We start from the raw sequence: 24118 nt of genomic DNA on the forward strand, positions 1-24118 counted from the left end.
AAACAAACTATAATATAAAGTAAACAAGATCAAGACTTATAAAACTTGTATTTTTCCACTGCCCTCTTGGCCAAGATTTCAGATTAAAACGTATCTGATTTGGATTATCCAGCCATCTCTTCTTGGGCAAAAATACAATAAAATGGTGCAGTCAAAATATCAAAATTATATACCCAAGTCCTAGACTTTAAAAAGCTTAAGCATGAGTTAATGATTACCTATTTGCCAGCCTTGACACACAGCTAAACTCAATGGCTAGGCTCTATGTCCTTTTAATATCTTTCCATGTCTCCAGGCTTTTAAAAAGACATTAAAATAAATCAACTGGACCATCTAATGGCTACAGTTTTAATCACATCCTGGCTCAAAGAGAAAACAGAAACTCCTGTCAGCTGCGCATGGTGATGCACACCTGTAATCCCAGCACTCAGGAAGCTGAGACAAGAGGATTACTGAGTGAGGCCAGCCAGGTCTACAAAGTGAGCTCAAGGCCAGCCTGAGTTGAATAGTGAAACTCTGTCTCAAAAAGACATAAATAAATAAAAATAAATAAATAAATAAACTTACTCTATTAACTGCAAACCTTAGGATCTCCCTTTTAGAAACTCTATAACTTCCAGGCATGGTGTTACATGCCTGTAATCCCACTATTCAGAAGGCTGAGGTAGGAAGATCACTGAGTTTGAGGTCAGCCTGGGCTACATAGTAAGTTCAAGGCCAGCCTAGATTACATAGTAGACCTTGTCTCAAAGCCCCCCCCCCAAAAAAAAACACCCTTCTAGTACTTATAATTCATTCAAGGTAATACTTGATCACCATTTCCCAGAGTTATTGCAAGTGTGTTTGTATTAGCTCTTCAACAATACAACCATCCCAGGAATGAAGTTACATAAAAATATGATTTCTAACTTTCATTTCAGGTTAACCTAGCATAGAGCTTGGTACACAATATTTAATTCTATAAAATTGCTGGTTAACATATATATGAATTATGTATTATGTATGTATATATTGCAGATAATTTGAGAAGAAGCAAAGAAACTTGCTAAAACCTGAGTTTTCAATGGGTACCATCTAAGAGAAAAAGATCAGTTAATAGCTACAAAATGGTACTTACCGTATTCTAAAAAGTCAGCAACTCTTCTTATAGCTGTTCAAGTAGCTAGTAGTGCAAATTGCACCCCAAGCTGAGAAGATCTTTTGATGTCCTTCTTGAGGAATAGTATTCTTTCTCAATGACTATAAAGAATGTCTGTTGTGTGTCTGTTCTTGAGGAATAGTATCTTTTCTCAATGACTATAAAAGAATGTCTGTTGTGACCAGTTATTTGATTTCATCTGTTTCATTCTAAATACTGAATTGCCACCAAATACCTTACAGCAGTGATGGTGAACCTTTTAAAGCTTTCAATGATAACAATAGGCTGTGGCAAGTGTGCCATAAGTTTGCCATCACTGTCTCAGACACTTAGAGGATGGGATACTTTCTCTTTTTTACTTACTAAGCATGTATTACACTTGTTAAAAGTTTATGCTTAGTAGAATGATTAGATCTTGACTCATTTGTCTTAAAATGGAGAAACAGCTCCCATCATTTTAGAGTAAGTCTTTACTTTAGGTTAGTTCTGCAAAATACTTCAAATTATTAGCAGAATTAAATGGTGCATTTTATATAATAGATTAATCAAATAAGGTGCCTTATAGTTTTTAAAAGCATCTCAGTGTATGTTCTCTCATTTAATCCATTTACAGCAATCTTCTTGAATTAAGGACTAATGCTGAATATGAAGATATTTAAGGATGAAAAATTGAGATAATTTTCCTAAAAGTGAACCATGGTAAAGCCCAAAGAAAAATCGGTTCTTACATTGTAGTACAGCCCCAACAAACATTCTGGTGCTAAAAGTTTCACTCGAGAATTCCTGTAGTAATACAATACTAAGATAGTAAGATTCATATTGATCTAACCCAGTAAAATGAGACAACAGATTTTTTTTGGCTCCAATAAAAGCTAGTGAACAGGTAATCAATTCCACTTTTTATTCCAAATGTCCTTCTCTAAAAATAAAAACAAGAGCAAATTTTCTGGTTGTAACCTGGCCACTAGCACTATACAACAGCAACACACAAAGGACAAGACTTGGGATTCCTAAGGAGGTAATTTGCTCTGAGAGGAAAAATGCAGATAAAGTGCTAATTTTCCTGCTTGGGGAGTTTTTCAGTTGATACTGTATACTGAAAACCTGAAAACCACAACTAGAAGGTGGCAAAATCCAGTGCTTTAAGCATCACTTGACTTGAATTTTTTCCACAATAAAACAGTAACAGGGGTCAGCAGGAATCGTTCCTGCCCCCAGAATATGCCAATAATTGTAACTGAGATAATTAACAAATAGAATAAAGAGTGAAGGCTCACCCAACCTAGGTCAGGCCTGCTTTTAATAATTAAGACTGCACCAACACATCAAATTATAGGGAGATCTGGGACTGATGGGGTAAAAAAATGGAACAATATATACTATTTTCACTAATCACACACAAGGGCTTTGAGTAACTGGCTCTACTCAGAAGAAATATAAAGAAGTGGAGAACTACATGTATAATGGGCAGGACCAAGGAAGATATAGCTGAGACATTACAGCCATACCAAGTGGGTAAACCAGTAACATGTGGGATTATTAAACTTAGTAAGGCCAAGGGAAAGGTACTTGCCCAGTCAGTATTATCCAGCAAAGAGGCAAAAGAGGCAGGGTATTCTGCTGCTTTAAGGGAAAAGGAGAGGGATATAATCATATCTATGGCCAGATTATGAGCATTTATAATAGTCCATAAGAAGGAATACAAGGCAGACAAAGGGCCAGGAGAGGGAAGACCTTGTATAAATGGTGAGACCATGGCTACTTGGGATTTTATATACCAAAACAAGGGGTATGAAACTATGCATGACTGTTTAATGCATAAGTACATGGCATACTGCAATGTTTGTACTTTATTAATGCCATGGGAAACTGGAGAGAATTGTTTAATAGGGCCAGGAAAGAAAAATAACAATTTATGATTGCCATTGTACCTATTGACAGTCCCAAGATAATTTTAGGAGAAAAAAAATACATTAATAATTGCCATTGTGCCGTTATCAGTCTCAAGAAATGTTTTGGGTGGTCAGCAGCTCCTACAGTAAAGCAAAGAGGGGTAATAAGGATATAGTAACCTAGGCGTGTGTAACTGAGAATATTCACACTAACAATCCAAGAGGTCTTAATTGATCAACACCTCTGATGCATGCAGAGGGCCCAGGTTCCTATCTAATGATCAGTGCTCAGGATAATTATAGTTGCTTATTGTTGTACACTAATTGTTCAAGGGCAGCAGTTATAAATAGCACTCCTTAGCAGTCATCAAGAGGCAGAAATTCTAACATGTCCCTTTTTTACTACACAAATCCTCAAAGGTAGTTAAGCATGTTACTATTCACATGAGAAAGTTTGCTCATCATTAACATGCCCTTGATGCAAAGAGGGTATAAGATAAAAATTCTAGTCCAAAAAAGGGAGGGACAATTATATTAATAATGCACACTGAAGCCCAACAGAAAAGATACTAGAAGAAAGCATCTCTCTCTGCTTTAAAGCAAAGGTACAAGAGTTTTGATATAATACATGCTTAGAAAATGTGTCTGTACATGAATTTTTCAAGTGCAAGACTCTTGAGTAGTGGGCACTTTCTGCTGAAAACACTAAGAAAATAGGTGGGGTCATTTTCTAGTGAACAATACAAGAACAAATGCAATTATATATATTAAAAGCCTAAAATCAGGACTTTGGTTATCAACATTATGCTGTAAACCAAACAAAATGTGGAGGTTATTATTTCCCTGACAAAGACAAAAGAAGATTTCAATTGTATATACCCGCTGCAATAGTGCAAAGGAGGTACAATGGTCCTAGAAATAACAGAGTTGTGGACAACTGCAATAATTGCACATTACTTGTCCAAAAGTAAAAGTCTTAAAAAGTAAGCACCACTGCTCATATAAAAAACAGAAGTCAAGCAATGGAGTGTTCTTGTCTCCCTGACTGATGAAACTGCAAGTAACAGGTCACAAAAAAGGGACTTCGAAGTAAGAAACTTTGGTATGCTACAAATGAAGGGCAAGAGGGAAGTACTAGCTACATAGATGAACTATGTCCTGATGATATGTATTACTGTCCCAGAGACATAGCTGCGACAAATAAAATTGCATATTTTGCACAAGTATAATGATCTTATAACAGCGGGCACTATCATTTGAAAAGTAAAAGGGGGGGATAGAGTACCCTTATCCAGTAACTAAAAACATGAAAAAAAAAAACAAAACAAAAAACAAGGAAAGAGGCTTTAGGGACAGCATTCCTGCTCTGTTGCAAAGGGCTTGAGAATAAGATCTTATCTACTCAAATGGAATGAGCCACATGCAGTTATAAACATTAATGTCCTAAATGCATGGTTGTGGCCATTACAGCTGTGCATCTGGACTATTTAAATCTAAGGGTTACTGAGCCCTCATCTTGCTAGAAGTCAGGGGAAGAGGAAGCAAGGGAAGAGGGTCACTGTCTAGTACACAGAAACCTAGACAAATATAATCATCAAAATAATATGCCAAATAGGGGTGGACAGTTATATTAATGAATCCTTGCTTTACTGAAAAAGGCATCTGGAAAGAAAGATCTTGTTCAAGTGAGATTAACCATGTGCAATTATACACATTAATTTTCAATATATATAGTTGTGGTTATTGTAACTGTGCACTTTGATGGTTTAAGTATAATGTTTTATGGAACTCATCTCTGAAGTTGGAAAACGGATCAGAGCACAAGCTTCCTTGTATAGTACACAACAACCTGGACAAGTTTAAAGGACTACATAAGCCAAGAATACGGGCATTAGTGATCAACACTGCTGCACAGCAAAAGGCTTGCCTGAGGGAAGCATTTTACTCAAATAGGATGAACCAGGTGCAGCTATGTACATTAGTATTGAAGGTTTATGACTATGATCATTATAAATGGTCACCTTTATTATTCAAATATAAGTCTTATGGACTGGGCAGTCCTACTCAGAAAGGAAAAGATGGATGGGAGAGGGCAGGGTGGAGTTGAGAGGGTTCTTTGTCGAATACACAGGAATTCAAATGAACATAAATGCCCGCATAACAGACCAACAGGAGCCTTAATAATCAGCATCTCTGTTGTATTGCAAAAGGGGCTGAGAGTAGGATCTTATTCAAATGGGATGAATCATGAACAGTTATACACCTTAGTATTTAAGGTACATGACTCTGGTCATTATAGTTATGTACCTTGACTGTGCCAGTGTAAGAGTCCTATAAAGTAGGCTGGAGGAAGGCAGGGGAGAACTTGAAGGGAGGTCCTTGTCTAGTACACATGGGAAATCAAACACAACCCATGTAACAGGCGGAGAATAGGGGCCTTAGTGATTAACATGTCTGCTGCATTGGAAAAGAGACTGCAAGAAAGATCATATTCAAATGGGATGAACCATATGCAGTTACACACATTAGTATTCCAGGTATATAGCTGTCATAATTAGAACTGTGCACCTTTACTATTCATTGTAAGGGTTTCATATAAGCAGTTTTTGCTGGAAGGGAAAGGAAGTTGGATGGGGGAGGCAAAAGTTCCTTATTTAGTACATAGGAACTCTGACAAATATAATCACTGATATAATGGGCCAAGATTAATGCCCTTAATAATCAGCACGCCTGGCGTATCAGGAGGGTGAAAGTAGGCTCGTTTTCAAATGGGATAAACCACAGGCTGTAAGGCACATGAGGAAACAACATGCACAGTTGTGGTTATTACAATTATACATTTTGCCTGTTCAACTGTAACGCAGTAATCCCTGCTAGAAGAGAACATTAGCTGAAGCGGGGGAAGAGAGAGCAGGGCTGAGGAGGAAAGTTTCTTGTCTGATACACAGGAATTCAGACAAACATAATCAACATACAATAGGCCAAGATCAGCAACCTTAGCAAACAATCAATACATCTGCTGTATTCCAGCAGGGGCTGAGAGTAAGATCTTATTACAAATTACATGCAATTACAAAAGTTAAGTGTGCCAGGTGCTTGACTTTGATCGTTATAATTATGCACATTGACTGGCAAAGTATAAAGGTCTTATGGAATAGACAGATCCCAGTAAAAGGGAAGGGAAGTTGGATGGGAGAAGGCAGGAAAGAGTTATGAAGGAATGTTCCTGTCTGATGCACAGAAACTCAGAAAAATATAATCACCAACATAAAAGGCCAAAAATAAAGATTTCAGTAGTCAGCACCCGTGTTATATGGCAACAACGGGCTAAAAACAGGATCTCATTCAAATAAGATGATCCACATATAGTCATGCACATGAGTATTCAAGACACATGATTTTAGTGCTTACTATTGTGCTCTTTTACTGGCCAACTGTAAGAGTCTTATGGAGTAAGGAATCCCTTTTGAAAGAGAAAGAAAGTTGGATAAAGGAAGGAACAGAAGAGTTGGGGAGAGGGTCTACTATACAGGAACTGAGACAGACCCAATCACCCATAAAACAGGCCAATACTACATACAGGTTTATAATCCTTAACCCTGCTATCTGACAAACAGGGCTGACAGTAGGACTTTATTCAAATGAGGCCTAGAGGGACAATTCCTTGTGTAGCACACAGGAACTCAGACAAACATAATGACCCATACTAACAGGCCAAGATTAGAGCCAAGTGATCAGTACCTTAGCTGTACTGTAAAAGGAACTAATACTTTCTTTCTCCAAATACATGAGGCATGGCCAGTTATGTGCATTAGTATTCAAGGTACACGGTTTGGGTCATTACAATTGTGCACCCTGATGGATCAAACATAAAGGTCCTATGCATGGGTAGCCCCTGTTAGAAAAGGAAGATACATAGGGGAGTGCAGGGCAGGTTTGGGGGGTGGCTAGGTTCCTTGTCTAGTACACAGGAACTCAAACACAATCACCCATGTAACAGGCCATGATTAGGGGCCGTGGTGATCAGCATCCCTGCAGTACTGCAAAAGGGGATGACAATAGCATCTTATTCCAAAGAGATGAGCCATGTGCAGTTACGCACATTATCATATATTAACATTCAAGGTGCGTAGTTTGGATCATTACCATTGTGCACCTTGATAGATTAAGTATACAAGTCGTAAGACTGGGCAGTGTCTGTTAGAAATGAAGGAAGATGGACAGGGGAGGGAAGGGTACGGTTTGGGGGTGGGAAGGTTCCTTGTCTATTATCTACATAACAGGCCAAGATTAGAGGCCTTAGTGATTAGTACCCCTGCTGTATTGCAAAAGGGGCTGAGAACAGGATATTCTTCCAGTGAGATGACTTTGTGCAGTTACACACATTAGCATACAGGGTTTATGGCTTTGGTCCTTCCATTTGTTTGTACCCCTTGATGGGTTAAGTGGAAAGGTCTTACGAGTGGGCAGTCCCTGTTAGAAGGGAAAGAAGGTTGGATGAGACAGAGCAAAGAGGGGTTGGTATAAAAGCTTCTTTCTCTAGTATTAAGGAACTCAGACAAACACAATGACCCATTTAATAGGCCAAGATTAGGGCCTCAGAGATCAGTACCCCTGCTGCACTGCAAGAGGGGCAGAGCACAGGATCTTATCCCAGTGATATAAGGCATGTTAAGTTATGCACATTAGTATTCAAGGTACACGGTTTGGGTCATTACAATTGTGCACCCTGATGGATCAAGCATAAAGGTCCTATGCATGGGTAGCCCCTGTTAGAAAAGGAAGATGGATAAAGGAGTGCAGGACAGGGTTGGGGGGTGGGGAGGTTCCTCATCTAGTACACAAAAACTCAGACACAGTCACCCATGTAAAAGGCCAAGATTAGGAGCCTTAGTTATCAGTACCCCTGCTGTACTGCAAAAGGGCTAAAAATAGTATCTTATAGCAGTAATATGAACCACATGCAGCTACGCATGTTACCATTTAAGGTGCATAGTCTTGGTCCTTACAGTTGTGCCCCTTGATAAGTATAAAGGTCTTATGAGTGGGCAGTCCCTGTTAGAAAAGAAAGAAAGAAAGATGGATGGGGGAGGGGAGAGATGGGGAGGGAAGAGCAGGGTTAGAGAGTGGGAAGATTCTTTGTCTAGTACTTAGGAACTCAGACAAACACAATCAACCATATAACAGGCCAAGATCAGAGCCATAGTCATTAATTCCTCTGCTATACTGCCAAGGGGACTGTGAATAGGATCTAATTCCAATCAGAGGAACCACATGCGGTTACATACATTAGCATACATTAGCAAAGGTGTGCCCCTTGATGGGTTAAGTATAAAGGTCTTAGGAGTGGGCTGACCCTCTTGGAAGGGAAAGGAAATTGATGAGGGAGAGCAGGTTGGGGTTGGAAATGATGGTTCCTTGTCTAGTACACAGGAACTCAGACAAACACAATCACCCACATAATAGACTAGGATTAGGGGCCTTAGTGATTGGTACCTCTGCTGTACTGCAAAAGTGGCTGAGAACAAGTTCTTATTCCAATGACACAAGGCATGTCCAGTTATGCACATTAGTATTCAAGTTCCATGGTTTGGGTCATTACAGTTGTGTACCTTGATGGGTTAAGCGTAAAGGTCTTATGATTGGGCAGTCCCTGCTAGAAAGGAAAGAAAGATGGATGGGAAGGGCAAGCAAGGCAGGCTTGGAGGTTGAGGAAGGTTCCTTGTCTAGTACACAGGAACTTAAACACACTCACATACGTAACAGGCCACAATTAGGGGCCTTCATGATTAGCACCTTTGCTATACTGCATAAATTCTGACAGTTGGATCTTATTCCAATGAGATGAGTCACAATCAGTTATGCATATTAGCATTTAAGGTATATGGTTATGGTCTTAACAGTTGTGCTCCTCAATGTGGACAAGTACAAGAGTCTTATGAGTGACCAGTCCCTGTTGGAAGGGAAAGGAAGTTTCATGAGACAGAGCAGGGCAAGGCTGATAAGGCAGGTTCCTTATCTAGTACTTATAAATTCAGACAAACGCAAGGACCCATATAATATAAGGCCAAAATTAGGTCCATAGTGATCAGTAACCCTGCTGTATTGCAAAAAAAAAAAGGGACTGTTAATAGGTTCTTATTCAAATGACATAAGCCTTGTGCAGTAATGCACTTTAGTATTCTTATTCAAATGACATAAGCCTTGTGCAGTAATGCACTTTAGTATTCATGGTGCATGGTTTTGTTCATTACAGTTGTGCACCTTGATGGGCTATGTGTAAGGGTCTTACCTGTAGGCACAGTCCCTGTACTAAGGGAAACAAAGATAGATAGGGCAAGGCAAGATTGGTAGGTGGGAAGGCTCCTTGACTAGTACACAGGAACCCAGACAAACATAGGCCAAGATAAGGGCCATAACGATCAGTATCCTTGCTGTACTCCAAAAGGGACTGATAGGATCTTATTCCAGTAAGATGAGCCATGTGCAGTTATGCACATTAATATTCAAGGTACATGGTTTTGGTCATTACAGTTGTGTACCTTGATGGGTCAAGTGTAAGGGTCTTATGATTGTGCTGTCCCATTTGAAGGGAAAGGAAAAGAGATAGAGGAGGGCAGGACAGGGTTAGGCAGTGCGAGAATTCCTTGACTGGTACACAGGAACTCAGAGTTACCTATATGACAGGCGAAGTTTAGGGCGTTAGTGATCAGTAGCTTTGCTGCACTGCTAAAGGGGCTAAGAATAGGATTTTATTACAATGAGGTAAGCCATGTACAGTTATATATATTGGTAATCAAGGTACATGGTTTTGGTTGGTCATTACAACTATGCACCTTGACGCATCAAATGTAAGGGGTTTTATGAGTGGGCAGTCCCTGTTGGAAAGGAAGATAGATAAGGGAGGGCAGAGAAGGGTTGAGGGTGGGAAGGTTACTTGTCTAGTACACAGGAACTCAACACAATCATACTCATCCATATAACAGGCCAAGGTTACGGCCTTAGTAATCAGTACTCCTGTTTGTACTGCAAAGGGGGCTAAGTGCAGTTATACACATTAGCATTCATGATGCATGCTTCTGGTCATTATAGCTGTGCACCTTGATGGGTTAAATGTTAGGGTCTTATTGTGGGTGGTCCCTGTTGGAAAGGAATGGAAGATGGATAGGAGAGGGGAGGGTGGGATACAGAGGTGTATGACGTGTTTGACAGTTTGTTTGTCTAGTACACAGGAACTCAGACAAACACAATCACCCATATAACTAGCTAAGATTAAGGGCCTTCCCGATCAGCACCTCTGCTATACTGCAGAAATTCTGCCAGTAGGATTTCATTCCAATGAGATGAGCCATGTGCAGTCATGCACGTTACAATTTAAGGTGCATGATTTTGATCATTATATTTGTGCCCTTTGATGGGTCAAATACAAGAGACTTACCAGTGGGCACTCCCTGTTCTAAGGCAAAGCAAGTTAGATAAGGGAGAGCAAAGTAGGGTTGTGGGGAAAGTCCTTTGTCTAGCACATAGGAACTCAGACAAACAGTCTCCCACATAAGAGGCCAAGATTAGGGACACAGTTATCAGCACCCATGCTGTACTACAAAAGGTGTTGAGACTAGGTTCTTATTCCAATGAGATGAGCCATGTGCAATAATGTACATTAGTATTCAAGGTGCATGGCTTTGATCATTATAATTGTGCCCCTTGAGGTGTCTGTTCACTATAAGGGTTTTATGTATGGGCAGTCCCTATTGAAAGGGAAAGGAAGAGTGAAAGGGGAGGACAAGGCAGAGTTGGAGGGTGGGAAGTTTTCTTCATTAGTACATAGGAACCCAGACAAATATTATCACCAATATATAAGACCAAGGCTAGGGCCTTAGTGATCAGTACCCCTGGTGTACTGCAAAATAGGCTGAGAGTAGGATCTTATTCCAATGAAATGAGTCCTGTGTAGTAAGGTACATTCATATCAAGGTTCAGGGTTGTAGTCATTACAATTATTCACCCTGACTTTTCAAGTACAAGGGTCACATTGACTTAGGGATTCGATGCTAGAAGGGAATGAATGAAGACACAGAAAGGAAGGTAGGGTTTGGGCTGGGGTTGTCTAGAACATAAGAAGTCAATCACCACATAACAGGACAAAAATAGTAGCCTTAGTGATCAGCACCCCTCCTGTATTAAAAAAGCAGATAAAAATAGGATCTTATTCAAATAGTGATTCATGTGCAAGTATGCACATTAACATTCCATGTGCGTGGTTGTGGTTATTACAACTGTGCACTCTGAATGTGCAATTTTAAAGTTCTTATGGAATAGGAAGTCCCTGTTGGTCAGGAAAGGAAGACAAACAGGGGAGACTGAGGGCAAGCGATGTGCTGAAGGAAAGGTTCCTTGTCTAGTACATAGAAATTCAGACAAAGATAATTACTCATATAAGAAACCAAGAAATAGGAACCTTAGTGATCAGCATCCCTGCTGCAATGCAAAAGGAGCTGAGTGGAGGATCTCATTCAAATGGAATGAGCTATATACATTAGTATTCAAGGTGCATAGACACAGTCAGTACAGCTGTATAATTTAGCTGTGTAACTGCAATGGTTTTATAGCATAACCACTTGCAAAGGAAAGGAGATAGACAGGGTAGGCTTTGGGGTAGTTCCTTGTCTAATATACAGGAACCTAAATAAATAAAATCACCTGTATAATAGGCCAATAACAGAAGTCCTATTAATAAGCACCACTGCTGTAATGTAAAGTGAGTGTTAGGGCAGAATCTTATTCAAATGATGAGCCATGTGAAGTCATGAATACTAGTATTCAAGGTGTATGGTTATCATTACAATGCGGAACCCAAATTTTCAAATGTAAAGGTCTTTCCTAGTGGGCAGTTCCTGCTGGAAGGAAAAGGCAGGCGGATGGGAGGTGGGTTCCTTTCCTAATGCAAAGAATTCCATACAAATACACTCCCAGGCTCCAAAATGGGGATGTAGGACACCCTGCTGTACTTCAAACAAAGCATCAAAGGGAAAGACCTTAACTGCCATTATGCACATAAAAAGCTGAAGAAAAGAGCATTAGGCAAATACCACCTCACACAGTGAGTTTAAGAAGATATAAAAGGGGTCAAGGGCAAAAGTCGAGCTTGAAGGACCAGTGAGGACTGCAATTATGTACTATTTAGAGTCTTAAGAGCAGGGCTTTATGTTAGTTAGCTTTCTGCGCTTTGATAAATACTAGAGTTCTGACCTAAAAGGCACAATTTTGGACAATTCAGAGCTTGTACAGAAAAACTAAGATTGTGCACATTGACCTTACTAATTTAAAAGTCTGAAGTAGTAGCCTCTTCCTGCTGGAATATAAATAGAGCAATGAGGTTCTCAATTGGTTGACACAACTGGAGTAAATTTAAATATGCACGGTCGGAGTGTGAATCTTAACTAGTGAAAAGTCTTTGTGGTAATGCAAATAGAGATAGGAAATGGGGTTTTTACTCTAATATAAAAGGGCTTAAACTGCTTCTAATCAAGTGCATTTCAGCGCTGAAGAAGTGCCTCCTGCTGTTATGCAAAGAAGTATAGAGGGCTGGATAGGACAACTTTTCTCAACAACTCAGTCGACAGAAGGAATTCAGGTAAGTGCTATGCCTTTCTATAATCAGAAAAATCAGGATATTGACTTATTGGATGGAATTATAGACAACTGAAAATACCTAAGAATCCCGAGAAGGACTTTGGGTTGTTAGCATTACTTGCTTTAATACAAAAAGGGTGGGATATTATTATTATTATTACTTTTTTAAAAAGAGGAACTATGAATATTGAAATTTTACGCATTCATAGCCCCAAGAAGGTAATGATGTAGCTGATTAACACCCCTTGCTGTAATAATTTGGCCAAATGATTCACGTTAAGTATCCTATGTAGAAGTCTGGAGTAGAGATTATCTACTGCTCAGTACCAGACAAAGTAAGACTAAGGATATCAGGACTCAGAAGGCGGCCAAATGCAATTATGCACATTAATGGTACAAAAGGAGTCTTAGTGCTCACCACCCTCAACTATAATGCTCAACTGTAATGTTAATAAGGTGTACCCCCGTGAGATCTTAATAGAATGAACTACAATTGTAATAATGCAAATTTAACAGTGCCAACAATGCAATAAAGAGCCTAAGAGTATGGGTTTCCAGACTAACCAAAATTTAAGACAAGTGAAATTTTATAAAGCAATTTCAGGAGAAGGTGCCTTAGGTAATTAGCAATCTCTTGGTACAAAGTAGAGATGGTATAGAGATCCTTACATAAAAGTTCCATTCTACTCAATTAGGATTATGCATATATTAATAAATTTATTATTTATAGTGATTCTTTTGTTAGGCAGACAGTTATGATTGTATACATTAATATCTCAAAGAAAATTAAATAGGCACTCTTATGGTTGTGTAAACAAGGTGAAAAGAAATATTATCCAATAATTTAAGAAACAGGTCTCAGGGAGTTAGCACTGACTCAAAGCAAGTGCAAAGGGGGATTGGAGATCTTTGTGATTAATGAGTCAATGAAATTACTGTTTTGTACTTTATCAAGAACAGCTTCCTGGAGTTTCCTGCTGTTCTTTTTTTTTTTTTTTTTTTTTTTTTTGTTCTGTATTACGTGTACCCTTACACCACTTTGTTTTGTTTTGTGTTTTTCTCTTTTTCCTTTTAAATAAAATTAAAAAAAAGAAAAAAAGAACAGCAGGACTCTCCAAAGCACAGCAAAGCAAAAAGGGTACTTGGGTGCCTTTGTTTAATAGACAAGGCTCTGACAATTGGAACTAAGTATATTAACTGTCCAGCAGAAGATTGGGTTGTGTAAGGCTTTCTGTTGAATCTAAAAGGGGTTTGCACTGGGTTCTAATCCAGTGCACAAAGTATGGACGATTAAACACACACTCAGTACAAAGTTTTAGGTGGTCAACACAGTTCATGAGAATAGATCATTGAGCACTATTCAAAAAATTGAGACTGTTGCAGCAATGACAAAAGAATGGTTTCTCCTACCTTAATGACAAAGGACTGAAAAGATGATGAGTCATATTATGGACTGTACTTTTAGTACTTCTTTGATAGAAGATCTTGATTAACATTTTCTAGCATTAACATATTGAGAATTCTTTGTTATAACATAAGGCCATGGATATCATGTACGCATTACCTGAAAGTGGTGTCTTGGGCAGTCAGCACTGGAGATTCCAAAGCTACAGGCAGATAGGATATCTCGGTCTAACAAGGTGAGCAATGGACAATTTATTTTGGTCTCTGAATCAATGAAGATTGGAATAACTCTAGAAATAGAAGCAGCCATGGGGAGAGGGAGCTGGACCCAGGGCTGGGGCTGGGGCTGGGGCTGGGGCTGGGGCTGGGGCTGGGGCTGGGGCATGGGGAAGGGGCAGCGGCAGGGGCAGGGGGATGGGCATACCTAGGGGGTTTGGGACGGGGCAATTGCTGGGATCAGGGCTGGGGAGGAGCTGGGTGCTAGAAAGGCATGAAATCACTGAAAATTTAAATAAGGTTATTAATACTCCAATATAATAAATTGGAGAACATCAGACCACAGCAATTCATGCTTAATGCCTAACAGGCAGGTCATTAGTCAATTAGTGCAGTATCAAGGATGGGGCCAACAAAGCAAAGCCTGGGCTGGTGTTAACCTTCAGATATTCTTTTACACTCAGTCATTAAGTTAAATGTTTTATTTACTATTTCTGTGCTACAAAATGCTTCTAAAATTTAAAGAGAAATACATTGTCAAGCCAATTTTTAAAAAAATAACCAGCAAAAAATTTTAAATGCCAAATAATGACTTTGACTATATACTGCCAATATAAAGAGATTTATGAAATGAAACTGAAGTTAAAGAATCTGAAATTAAAACTCGTTAATGGCAAGTAAGTGAATTCTATAAATAAAGCTGCTAATCCATTTCTGTAATAGCTCCTTTTTTTTTGGCTTTTTCATTTTTATCGGTACCGGGGATCGAACTCACGACCGCCTGCTTGCAAGGCAGGTGCTTATGCCGCTGAGCTAAATCCCCAGCCCCTATAGCTCCTTAAGATTTAAATTCAAACACTAAGCAAACCAAACAACCTGATACTTGATGGATAGCCAAACAATTAATATAAATCATAATCCAACTCTAGCATTAGCCATGGGTTTAGCATTCCTCTTGAGGAAAGCAGGGGTTCCTCTTTTGCCCCCCATTGGCCAGTCATTATCAGAGATCCATTTATGGTCTCTGCCATGGATTACCACCATGTCCAGATCAGGAAGGTCTTGAACACTGCCCATGGCCACATGCATGTTAGACCAGAGACCAGGAAGGAGCTTTAGGTCAAGGCACCAATACAGAGAATTGGGTGAGGTTTAGCCTATAGGATAGGATTCCAAGAAGCTCTGCTAGAAATGAGAGTTCAAACTTGAGGGAAGGGAGATGTAAAGGATAAATGTCGTTGGAAGGGTCTTGGGTGTGATCCACTAGGAGGGGTATAAAATGTGGCCTTTCCACTTCTGAATGGCTGAATATGGAAACTTGTGAGGAGCCATGTTGGCTCACTCAAATCCTCACAAGGTACTGTCATCAACAGTTTTAATTCTATGTTCTGTTCCAATTGGCCAGGTCCAGTTCCACTCTCACTTCTGATTGGTTAAAACACACAGCAATCCACCATTACCAAGGCAAAATGGGGTGACCTAGGCGGTAACGTCCGCCATCTTTAACAATGGGGCAGATGCACCTTGTGCAAAACCCGCCAAGAGCGTACCAACCAAAACCTGCCATGTTACCCACGTGAGGAGGCGCCATCTTATGAACATTCACAACGTGCGCCACATTGCCCTGAAGCAAAATTCACCATGAAATCAACGTGTCAAAAACAAAGAAAACCCGCCATATTTTACACTACAGCAAGCACTTCGGCCGCCATCCTCTTATTACGTGACCAAAATTATCCGCCACCTTCCTGTACATTAAAACAAAGCCTGACGCATCGGAATGTGGCCTTCCCGCCACTTGAAATTTTGGAGTACTGGATCCGCCATTTTGTGCAATCAACAAAGCACAGAGAGCCATGCTGAGCATGCCGCAAGGTCCAAACCGCCATTTTGAGCCCTTCTCTTAAATCAGCTCTCTGCCGTTTTCACCTAACAGTAAGTACTGATACAGAACACGATCTTGGTTTTCTGCCTCAGATACCACAATTTATGCAAAGCTCCAAAAAATTCCAAACCTACTCATGCAAAACCGTCATGTAACACAAATGACTACCTCGCCTGGCTCACTATCCACTTCACCTCCCTAATTTATACATAGCACAACTAACTAGCACTCAGCGGCGAACCTAAAATGGCGGCCACTTTTTCTCCACAGCCCAACACCCTCTTAAATGCAAAGTCATTCCCTTGACTAAGCCATAGATAAAACTCACACACCACACACAACAAACAGCAACCAAAAAATGCTGACATTCCAGATAACACAATAACCCACGAAAACGACATATTTCCATACATAAAGAGCTTCTACAAGAAATCAAAGAAGTTAAAGCAGGTATCCAAGGCCCCGATGGGCAAAAAAAAAAAATTAGGGCAGGTATCCGAGGCCCCGATGGGCAATGAAAAAAATAATAAAGCAGGTATCCAGGGCCCCGGTGGGCCAAAACAAACAAACAAACACACACATAATTAAAAAAAAAAAAAAAAAAAGCAGGTATCCATTGCCCCGATGGGCCAGAAAATGGAGGGTTAGTGTACCAGCAGGTATCCAGGCCCCGATGGGCTAAGAGGAAAAAAAGAAAAAAGGCAGGTATCCGCAGCCCCGATGGGCAAATAAATTTAAAGCAGGTATCCACGGCCCCGATGGGCAAAATATATAAAATGGAGAAAAAAATTAAGCCACAGGTATCAAACAAATTTCATTCCAAATAAAAATTTTAAAATTAAAAATGTCCCAAAAATATTACCAATATCTGAAAATTGAGACAAATGAGGTGTCAAGAAAAGACAGAATTTTTTTAAATATTTTATGTAATTCTGATTGCTTTTGTTTGCTAAGTACCCTATAAAAGGAGTTAGAGAGCTACAAAATGTCCCGGAAAGAATAACAAATGGAGAGAGACCTACGGTTAGGAAGCTCTTGTCCCCCGGAGAGAAAGAAATATGGCCGCCGAAGAGAACTGCAAGGCTTTAAGAAGTGAGGGGGGAGCTGGAGGCGGAGAACACAGAAGAGGAGTGGCCTAGAAAATTAAAGGTTTGACATCTTCTTGAAGTTTAGACAGTTCAAAATTTACACAATTGCAAAAAATGAAAAATAAAAATAAAAATAAATTAACATGTACAATGAACCCTAGACCGGAAGTAGACTTCATTTTAAGTCTAAGAATCATCACTTACAAAATTTTCATCTATAAAATGGAAACAAGAAACCAAATCGATTAACTGATTCTAAAATTCTCCACAAGCTATATAGCAAATATGAAAGTGTTGATTTTGAGATTATGGGGTGAGGAAAATAGAATTTTGATGTGTTGATGGAAGTAACCTCATTCAACCAGCATTTGTAGCTCTACCACCAAACTTTTGGACCCAAGAAGCTAAGAAACAATAACACATTAAGATTAAGACCATTCTCAAAGGAGTTTCCTTTCCGTTATCTGATACTAGAGGATTATACATTATGAGACAGAAATCCATAAAGGTTAAATGAAGTTCACTAGGTCACATACCATGACTCCAAGTTAGTGTATTTACTTTTTCAACACCTTACCTTGGGTGGCCCCTATTCATGGAGACCAGACCATAAGTATTTAGGATTCAATTGGTAACTAAGGAGGTCTCTAATCGAGAAGTGCTGTTTGTGACCTGTTTCTATTTTTAAAGCTATTAGTCCTTGATCTTTATTATTTCTTCCTCCATGAACAATCAATCATAACAATGGAGCAATCAATCATAACAATGGAGCAATCAATCCTAAAAGCACAATAGTGACTGGTTGGCAGTAACTGGCAACTGGTAAAGCCAAATTACGGTGGGGATGTATCACCCTGAGGCAAGGCCCAGGGTACCATCTCTAACACTTCAGTTTAGGAAAATAAAAAGTAAAAGCTTCCCCCAGGAACCTGATTATTTCATTAAGAAACAATTATCCTCATAACTATTCTTACATTGTTTGAGAAACAACAAAGACTTAGAGGGAGAGGTTAGAAACCAGGTATAATTAGAAAGTCAAAGGATATATTGCAGGCTTGTTCAAATGCAAAGCTTATTTTTTAACCCAAATACCACCAATAAACATGCCCTGGGTGGGGCCACTGATAAATAACAATGTATGCAAATCTCTTCTCAGCCACAAAAGCTACCGCTTAAATACCCTTGTTTTACATTACAAAAGCAATCTGAGGGGGCACATGCCTGTAATTCCATCACTCCCAGAGGCTCAAGCAAAGGAAAGTTCCTCAAATTCTTAAATTCAAGCCTAGCCTGGACAAGTCAGTGACTTAGCAAGACCTGATCTCAAAAAGAAAAAGAAAAAAAAGTTAAAAAAAATAAATAAATAAAAGGACTGAGGATTTGAAGATTTAGCTCAGCAGTGCAAAGGCTCTGGGTTCAGTCCCCAGTACCAGACCAGTACTGGGATTAAAAAAAAAATCTGATTTGTCATTCCAAATAAGGGATATACAGTGGCACATAAAAAGTAGTCATCTGAATGATTAGAGTTATTGTACTTTTTAAAAGGATTACTGTACTTCTAATACATTGTTATCCAATTGAAATTTCTACAGTCATGGAAATGTTTTATATATTTAGACTTTGGAATAGGCAAAATTTTCTTAAAGCTCAAGGAACATTGACTATAAAGGACTGATAAATCTGACACTTTGAAATTAAAACCTTGGGTTTCACAAAAATATCTTCAAAAATGAAGAGACCAAGTTATAAATTGATTATTCTGGGTTTCAGTGGCCAAGCTTTGATTCCAGGAGTGGCAATCAGGCTAGTAGATCACTCTCACTGATTGTCATAGTATATTTTTCATGGAAACTCATGAGATAAGGCCTCTAAAATGTCACTGACTGGCATGATTATCAGAGACACTCACAGTGAACACAGGACCTCTGAGCCACCAAGGTATGCTATTGACTTTAGGCTAAAAGAACAGAAAAACCAAGAATTCTATGTGGTTTCACTGCAGATTCTAAACAGCCATTGCACTGGAAATAGTTACAACATTGTCCTCATTTTATTTTGTTGGACATTAAAAAACAGATAATCAAAAATAATGCACTTAACAAGAGAAATCACAAAGACATGATTTATGGAGTTGAAAAGGAAATGAGGGTGCGTGGACATTATAAAGAATCTTAAGATGAACTGTTCAATAAACATATATGTATCACCTCTCTACCCAGAATTTTAAATTTTCATTGATAAGTCACTGTATCTCAAAGTGTTTATCTAGAATGCTACTGTATTCCTCAAAAATATTTGTCTTAGTACCCTGGAGCAGCCCTGCCTTCTTCAGCAATTTGTCACTTTCAGACTTTACTTAACTCTCAATCCTCTACTTCCTCCCCTTAGCTACCTGGCTTCATTTTCTTTATTGCTTGGCTCCATTTTATAAGACCCTTAGGATCACAGACTTGCAAATTGATAAACTAAAAGGAAAAGTGATTTATTCACAGTCAGTTAGTTACCTAAATTAGATTCAAATGGGGATATACAGGAATATTTGTGTGGCTATGTTTTTAGCTGTGTCACTAATCCTCTACTTTGGGACCCCTAATGCATAGCACACAATAGAAATAAATCAAATATTATTTTTTAAAGGTTTGGATTATCCTAATTCTAGGCTTTTCATTTTGGTAATCTGGATATTCAGACAAGGGAATAAAAACACACACTGCCTGATTTAACCACCAGGTGGTAGTATAAAACTATTAAAAGTACAGTATAGGCAGTCAGAGGAGGCCTGAGGGAGACGAAATCTAAAGAGGAGAAAGTATTCCTCTACAATTTCAGTATCAGAAAAAGAAAAGAACTTGATTTCTTTTAATTTTAGGAGCTCTCTAAAAAATCCCTAGCTTCAAGGCAGTGGATAATTAGAAGTTTATTAATAAGCTTATGTGAATAAATGTTGATGCTTAGATGAAAGGGAGCACTTATTAGCAAAACAGTACAATACTGCTAAAACTTACTAAAGAAGAAGAAATCAGAAACCTTACTCTCATAACTGATAAAGAAATAGAATCAGTGGTTAAAAATCCACTCACAGGATTGACTGAAAGGGAGCACAAGGGAAGGATGATTTTTATCTTAATTGGAGTAGTGATTATACAAGTATACACATTAAAATTCATCAAGTTGTGTACTTGAGATCTGTGTATTTACATAGATTTTTTTTCAATTTACATAAACCAGAAAAAGTAAGAAAAATCTGTTTATAAAAATGTCAGGCCAGGGATATAGCTCAGTGTCGTAAGTACCTGCCTAGCAAGCATGCAAGATCCTGAGTTTGATTCCCCATAACAAAAAAAAAACAGATTTTCAATACAAGTTTATGGACAAGTTCTCTTAAAAGCCAAACACCACATAAATCCAAATATAAAAAAGTTCTTCTAGAGAACTAAAAAGGAAAAGAGCTATCACTTTATTCACTTTAAAAAGTTAATATTATCTTACTACCAAAAAATAGATGATGGTATTATAAATATGAAAAATCATAGGTCCATTTTATGAAGATCCTAATTACAACATTAGCAAATGAAACTAAGAAATGTATTAAAAATATTTACTAGATTATGAATAAGCTGGATTTTCCCGAAGAATAGTAAGGATGGTTTAATATTTTCAAAATTATTAATTTCTATATTCATCTATTAAAAAAGAAAACTACTCAAAAGTTGCCTCAAAAAGAAAGCAATGATTTTCAGTTTCCATTTGTGATGTTAAAGTCATATCAAAATAGGAATGGAAGGAATCTTCCTCAATCCAATAAAGATTATCTACAAAACTTATGTGTTTTACATCCATTGTCGTCAAATTTTACTGATTTATTTAGTAGCCTTTTCTTGAGACAGCATCTTGTTACATAGTCCAAGCTGGCCTCAAACAACAACAAAAAGTACCTATTACTACTAAAAAGCACACTAACAAAACTGAGGAGAGAGAGGAAAATTTTTTAGTTCCAGAATATTGACGTTATACTATTTAAAATATTACATTTTATTGACATATTTAAACTGTGCAGTATTCACAAAAAATTGCAAGAGAGGCAAAGAAACATGAAAGCATGACCCAAATACAGGAAAGAGAAGGTAATAGTTTTTTATTTCTACTTTGTATGATATTCCTTACTCTTTTTTGATTTCTACTTACATGGAATATTTTTTCCATGTTATCATATTTAGTCTCTATGTGTGTCAGTACAAGTGAACTAAGGCTCTTATAGGCAACATATAATTGGATCTTTTATTTTTTAATCATTTCAGCTACTTCTCTTTTGACTGGAAAATTCAACTCATTTAGATTCAAACTATTATTGATAGATAAGGATAAGAATATGGTACTGCCATTTTGGTAATTGCTTTCTGGTTGTTATTTATTTATTTATTCTTAATTTATTGATGCTAGGATTCTATCCCAGGGCCTTGTATATGGTAGACAAATGCTCTACTACTGAGGTATACCTCCAACCTCTTGTGGTTATTTTAAATATTTTTACTGCTTTCTTCTCTTGCTGTTATCCTTTGTGATTTGACTTTTCTGAGGTAGTCTGCTTTCATTCCTTACTTTTTATATTTTATATATTTGCTGTAGGTTTTTACTTTTGATTACCATGCAGCATATATAAAACACCTTTATAATTAAAACAGGCTGTTTTAGGCTAACAACAACTTTACTTTGCATTAAAATCCTATATAAGTTTATTGTCTCTTAGTTTTTCAATATCACAATCTGTGTATTTTTATTTTGTGTATCTTCTAATGAATTTTTATAAGCTATTATTTGGTAATTTTGTCTTATAAGCTTCATGCCAAAAATTGTAAGTGATTTATAAATAACTGCTACAATATTATTTTGAATTTTACAACTTACAGACTTTTATCAGTAAATTTGATACTTTCACATGTTACTAACTAATGTCATTTTTTCTCACTTTGAAGAACTCCCTTTAGCATTTCCGCCATTGAACTGCCTCAGAGTTCATGTATCTGGAAAAGTCTCAGTCATTTATGATAGATAGTTTTGCTTATTAATTGCAAAACAATTAATCAGAACAAAGCAAAACAGTGGAAACAATATTTGCCTTCAAAGAGAAGATAGCAGAAAATCCCCCATATTTGCTGTATTGCATACAGTCCTCCTCCCAAAAGATGCTCAGACCTCTGAACCCCAGCTGTTTGATTCCCAGCCCACATGCCAGTAAGCTCATGGCCACTTACCAGGAAGGAGGGTGTATTGCTTTCTTGCTCAGTGCCCTAAATTCCAGCATGGCTGGATCTCAGGAGATGCTGACTGGTTATCTTCCTGGCTTGCCCACTGAAAATATTTTTTAAAAAATTTTACTGATAATAGCTATTTGGAAAATAGAATAAGTTTGAAAAATATTCTATTTGGAAAATAGAATAAAGAACTAAAGTACCTGTACATTACAAACATTTACAATGTTTACATTGATGGAAGAAAATAAAGATGAAACAAATACATAGAAATAAATTTATTCTATATTGATGAATTGTAAAATATTACAATTTCCATTCTACTGGATCTACCAAATCAACACAATCACTATTTCAAAGACATTTTGCCACAAAAGTAGAGAAAAAAAACTACAATTCATATAGATCCATAGAGAATCCCAAAAAACCAAAACAATTTCAGCAAAAAGAGCAAAACTAGAAACACCATACTACCTATTTTTAAAACCTACTATAAAGCTACAATAATCAAACAGCATATCAATGTTATAAAAACAGATACATAGACCAAAGGAACAAATAAATATTCCAGAAATAAATTTGTGTGGTTAATTAACTTTTCATAAAGATGCCAAGAAAGCACAAAATAAGAAAAGGTAAGATCTTTAACAAATGGTGCTGTGACAACTGGATATCTACAGATAGAGGAATGAAATTAAACCCATATCATATGCAAAAATCAGCTCAAAATGGATTAAAGATTTGAACATTAGACCTGAAACTACAAAATTATTGAGGAAAATAGGGGAAATATTCTGTAGCATTGACCTACACAATAATTTTTTGTATATGATCCAAAAAGCTGAGGCTATAAAACAAAAATAGGCAATTAAGATTGCATACAGTTAAGTAGTTTCTTCATAGGAAAGGAAGCTATCAACAGGATTTAGAGACAACCTATACAACGTAAGTATACACGTGCTAACCATACATGTAATAAGCTGTTAATAGCCTATATATAAGGAACTCAAAGAAATGAAAAGTAAGCAAATAACATGATTTTAAAGTGAGCAAAGATCTCAAAAATAGGTATCTCTCAGATAACATAAACTGTGCAGCAGATATATTAAAAAGTATTCAAATCACTAATCCTCAAAGAAATTCAAACTAAAATCACAATGATATATTTTCTTATAACCACTTAAATGGTTATTAAAAAAACAAAAAATAACAACTGTTGGCATGAATGTGGAGAAAAGTGATCACATGCCCACTGTTAGTGGAAATGTAATTTAGTACAGTCGTTGTGGAAAACAATACGGACAGTGTTCAAAATATTAAAAATAGAACCACCATATGATACATCAGTTCTGTTACTGGTTTATATATGAAAAAAAATGAAATCAGTATGTTGAAGCAATATTTGCACTCTCATGTTCACTGAATCATTATTCCTAATAGCTTAGATATGAAAGCTGTCTAGGTATCAATTGTCAGATTAAGGGTAAAGAAAGTATCGAATATATGCACAATAAAGTTACTTAGCTTTGACTTCCGGGAGAACATGGTGGACAGATAGCAGCAGCTATGGAGGCTCTCTGAAACACCCAGTTTAGAATTCAGGAATGGTGCTG

General features: G+C 37.7%; 1 long non-coding RNA gene across 3 annotated transcripts in view; it reads right to left on the bottom strand.

Moving 5' to 3' along the window:
- Window positions 1-17225, bottom strand: part of LOC101789203 (uncharacterized) — a 30953-nt gene extending 13728 nt beyond the window's left edge. For 2 of the 3 annotated variants that reach the window (XR_010046596.1, XR_010046595.1), the window contains exon 1: window positions 1118-17225. This is a non-coding gene — a long non-coding RNA (uncharacterized LOC101789203). The remainder of the gene's footprint in view (window positions 1-1117) is intronic. The other variant, XR_010046594.1, reaches the window with a different exon arrangement.
- Window positions 17226-24118: the final 6893 nt, after the last annotated feature.

This window comes from Cavia porcellus, unplaced genomic scaffold, assembly GCF_034190915.1.
Source record: "Cavia porcellus strain 051 isolate PalLab524CR breed Dunkin Hartley unplaced genomic scaffold, mCavPor4.1 scaffold_3, whole genome shotgun sequence".
Taxonomy (NCBI): Eukaryota; Metazoa; Chordata; class Mammalia; order Rodentia; family Caviidae; genus Cavia; species Cavia porcellus.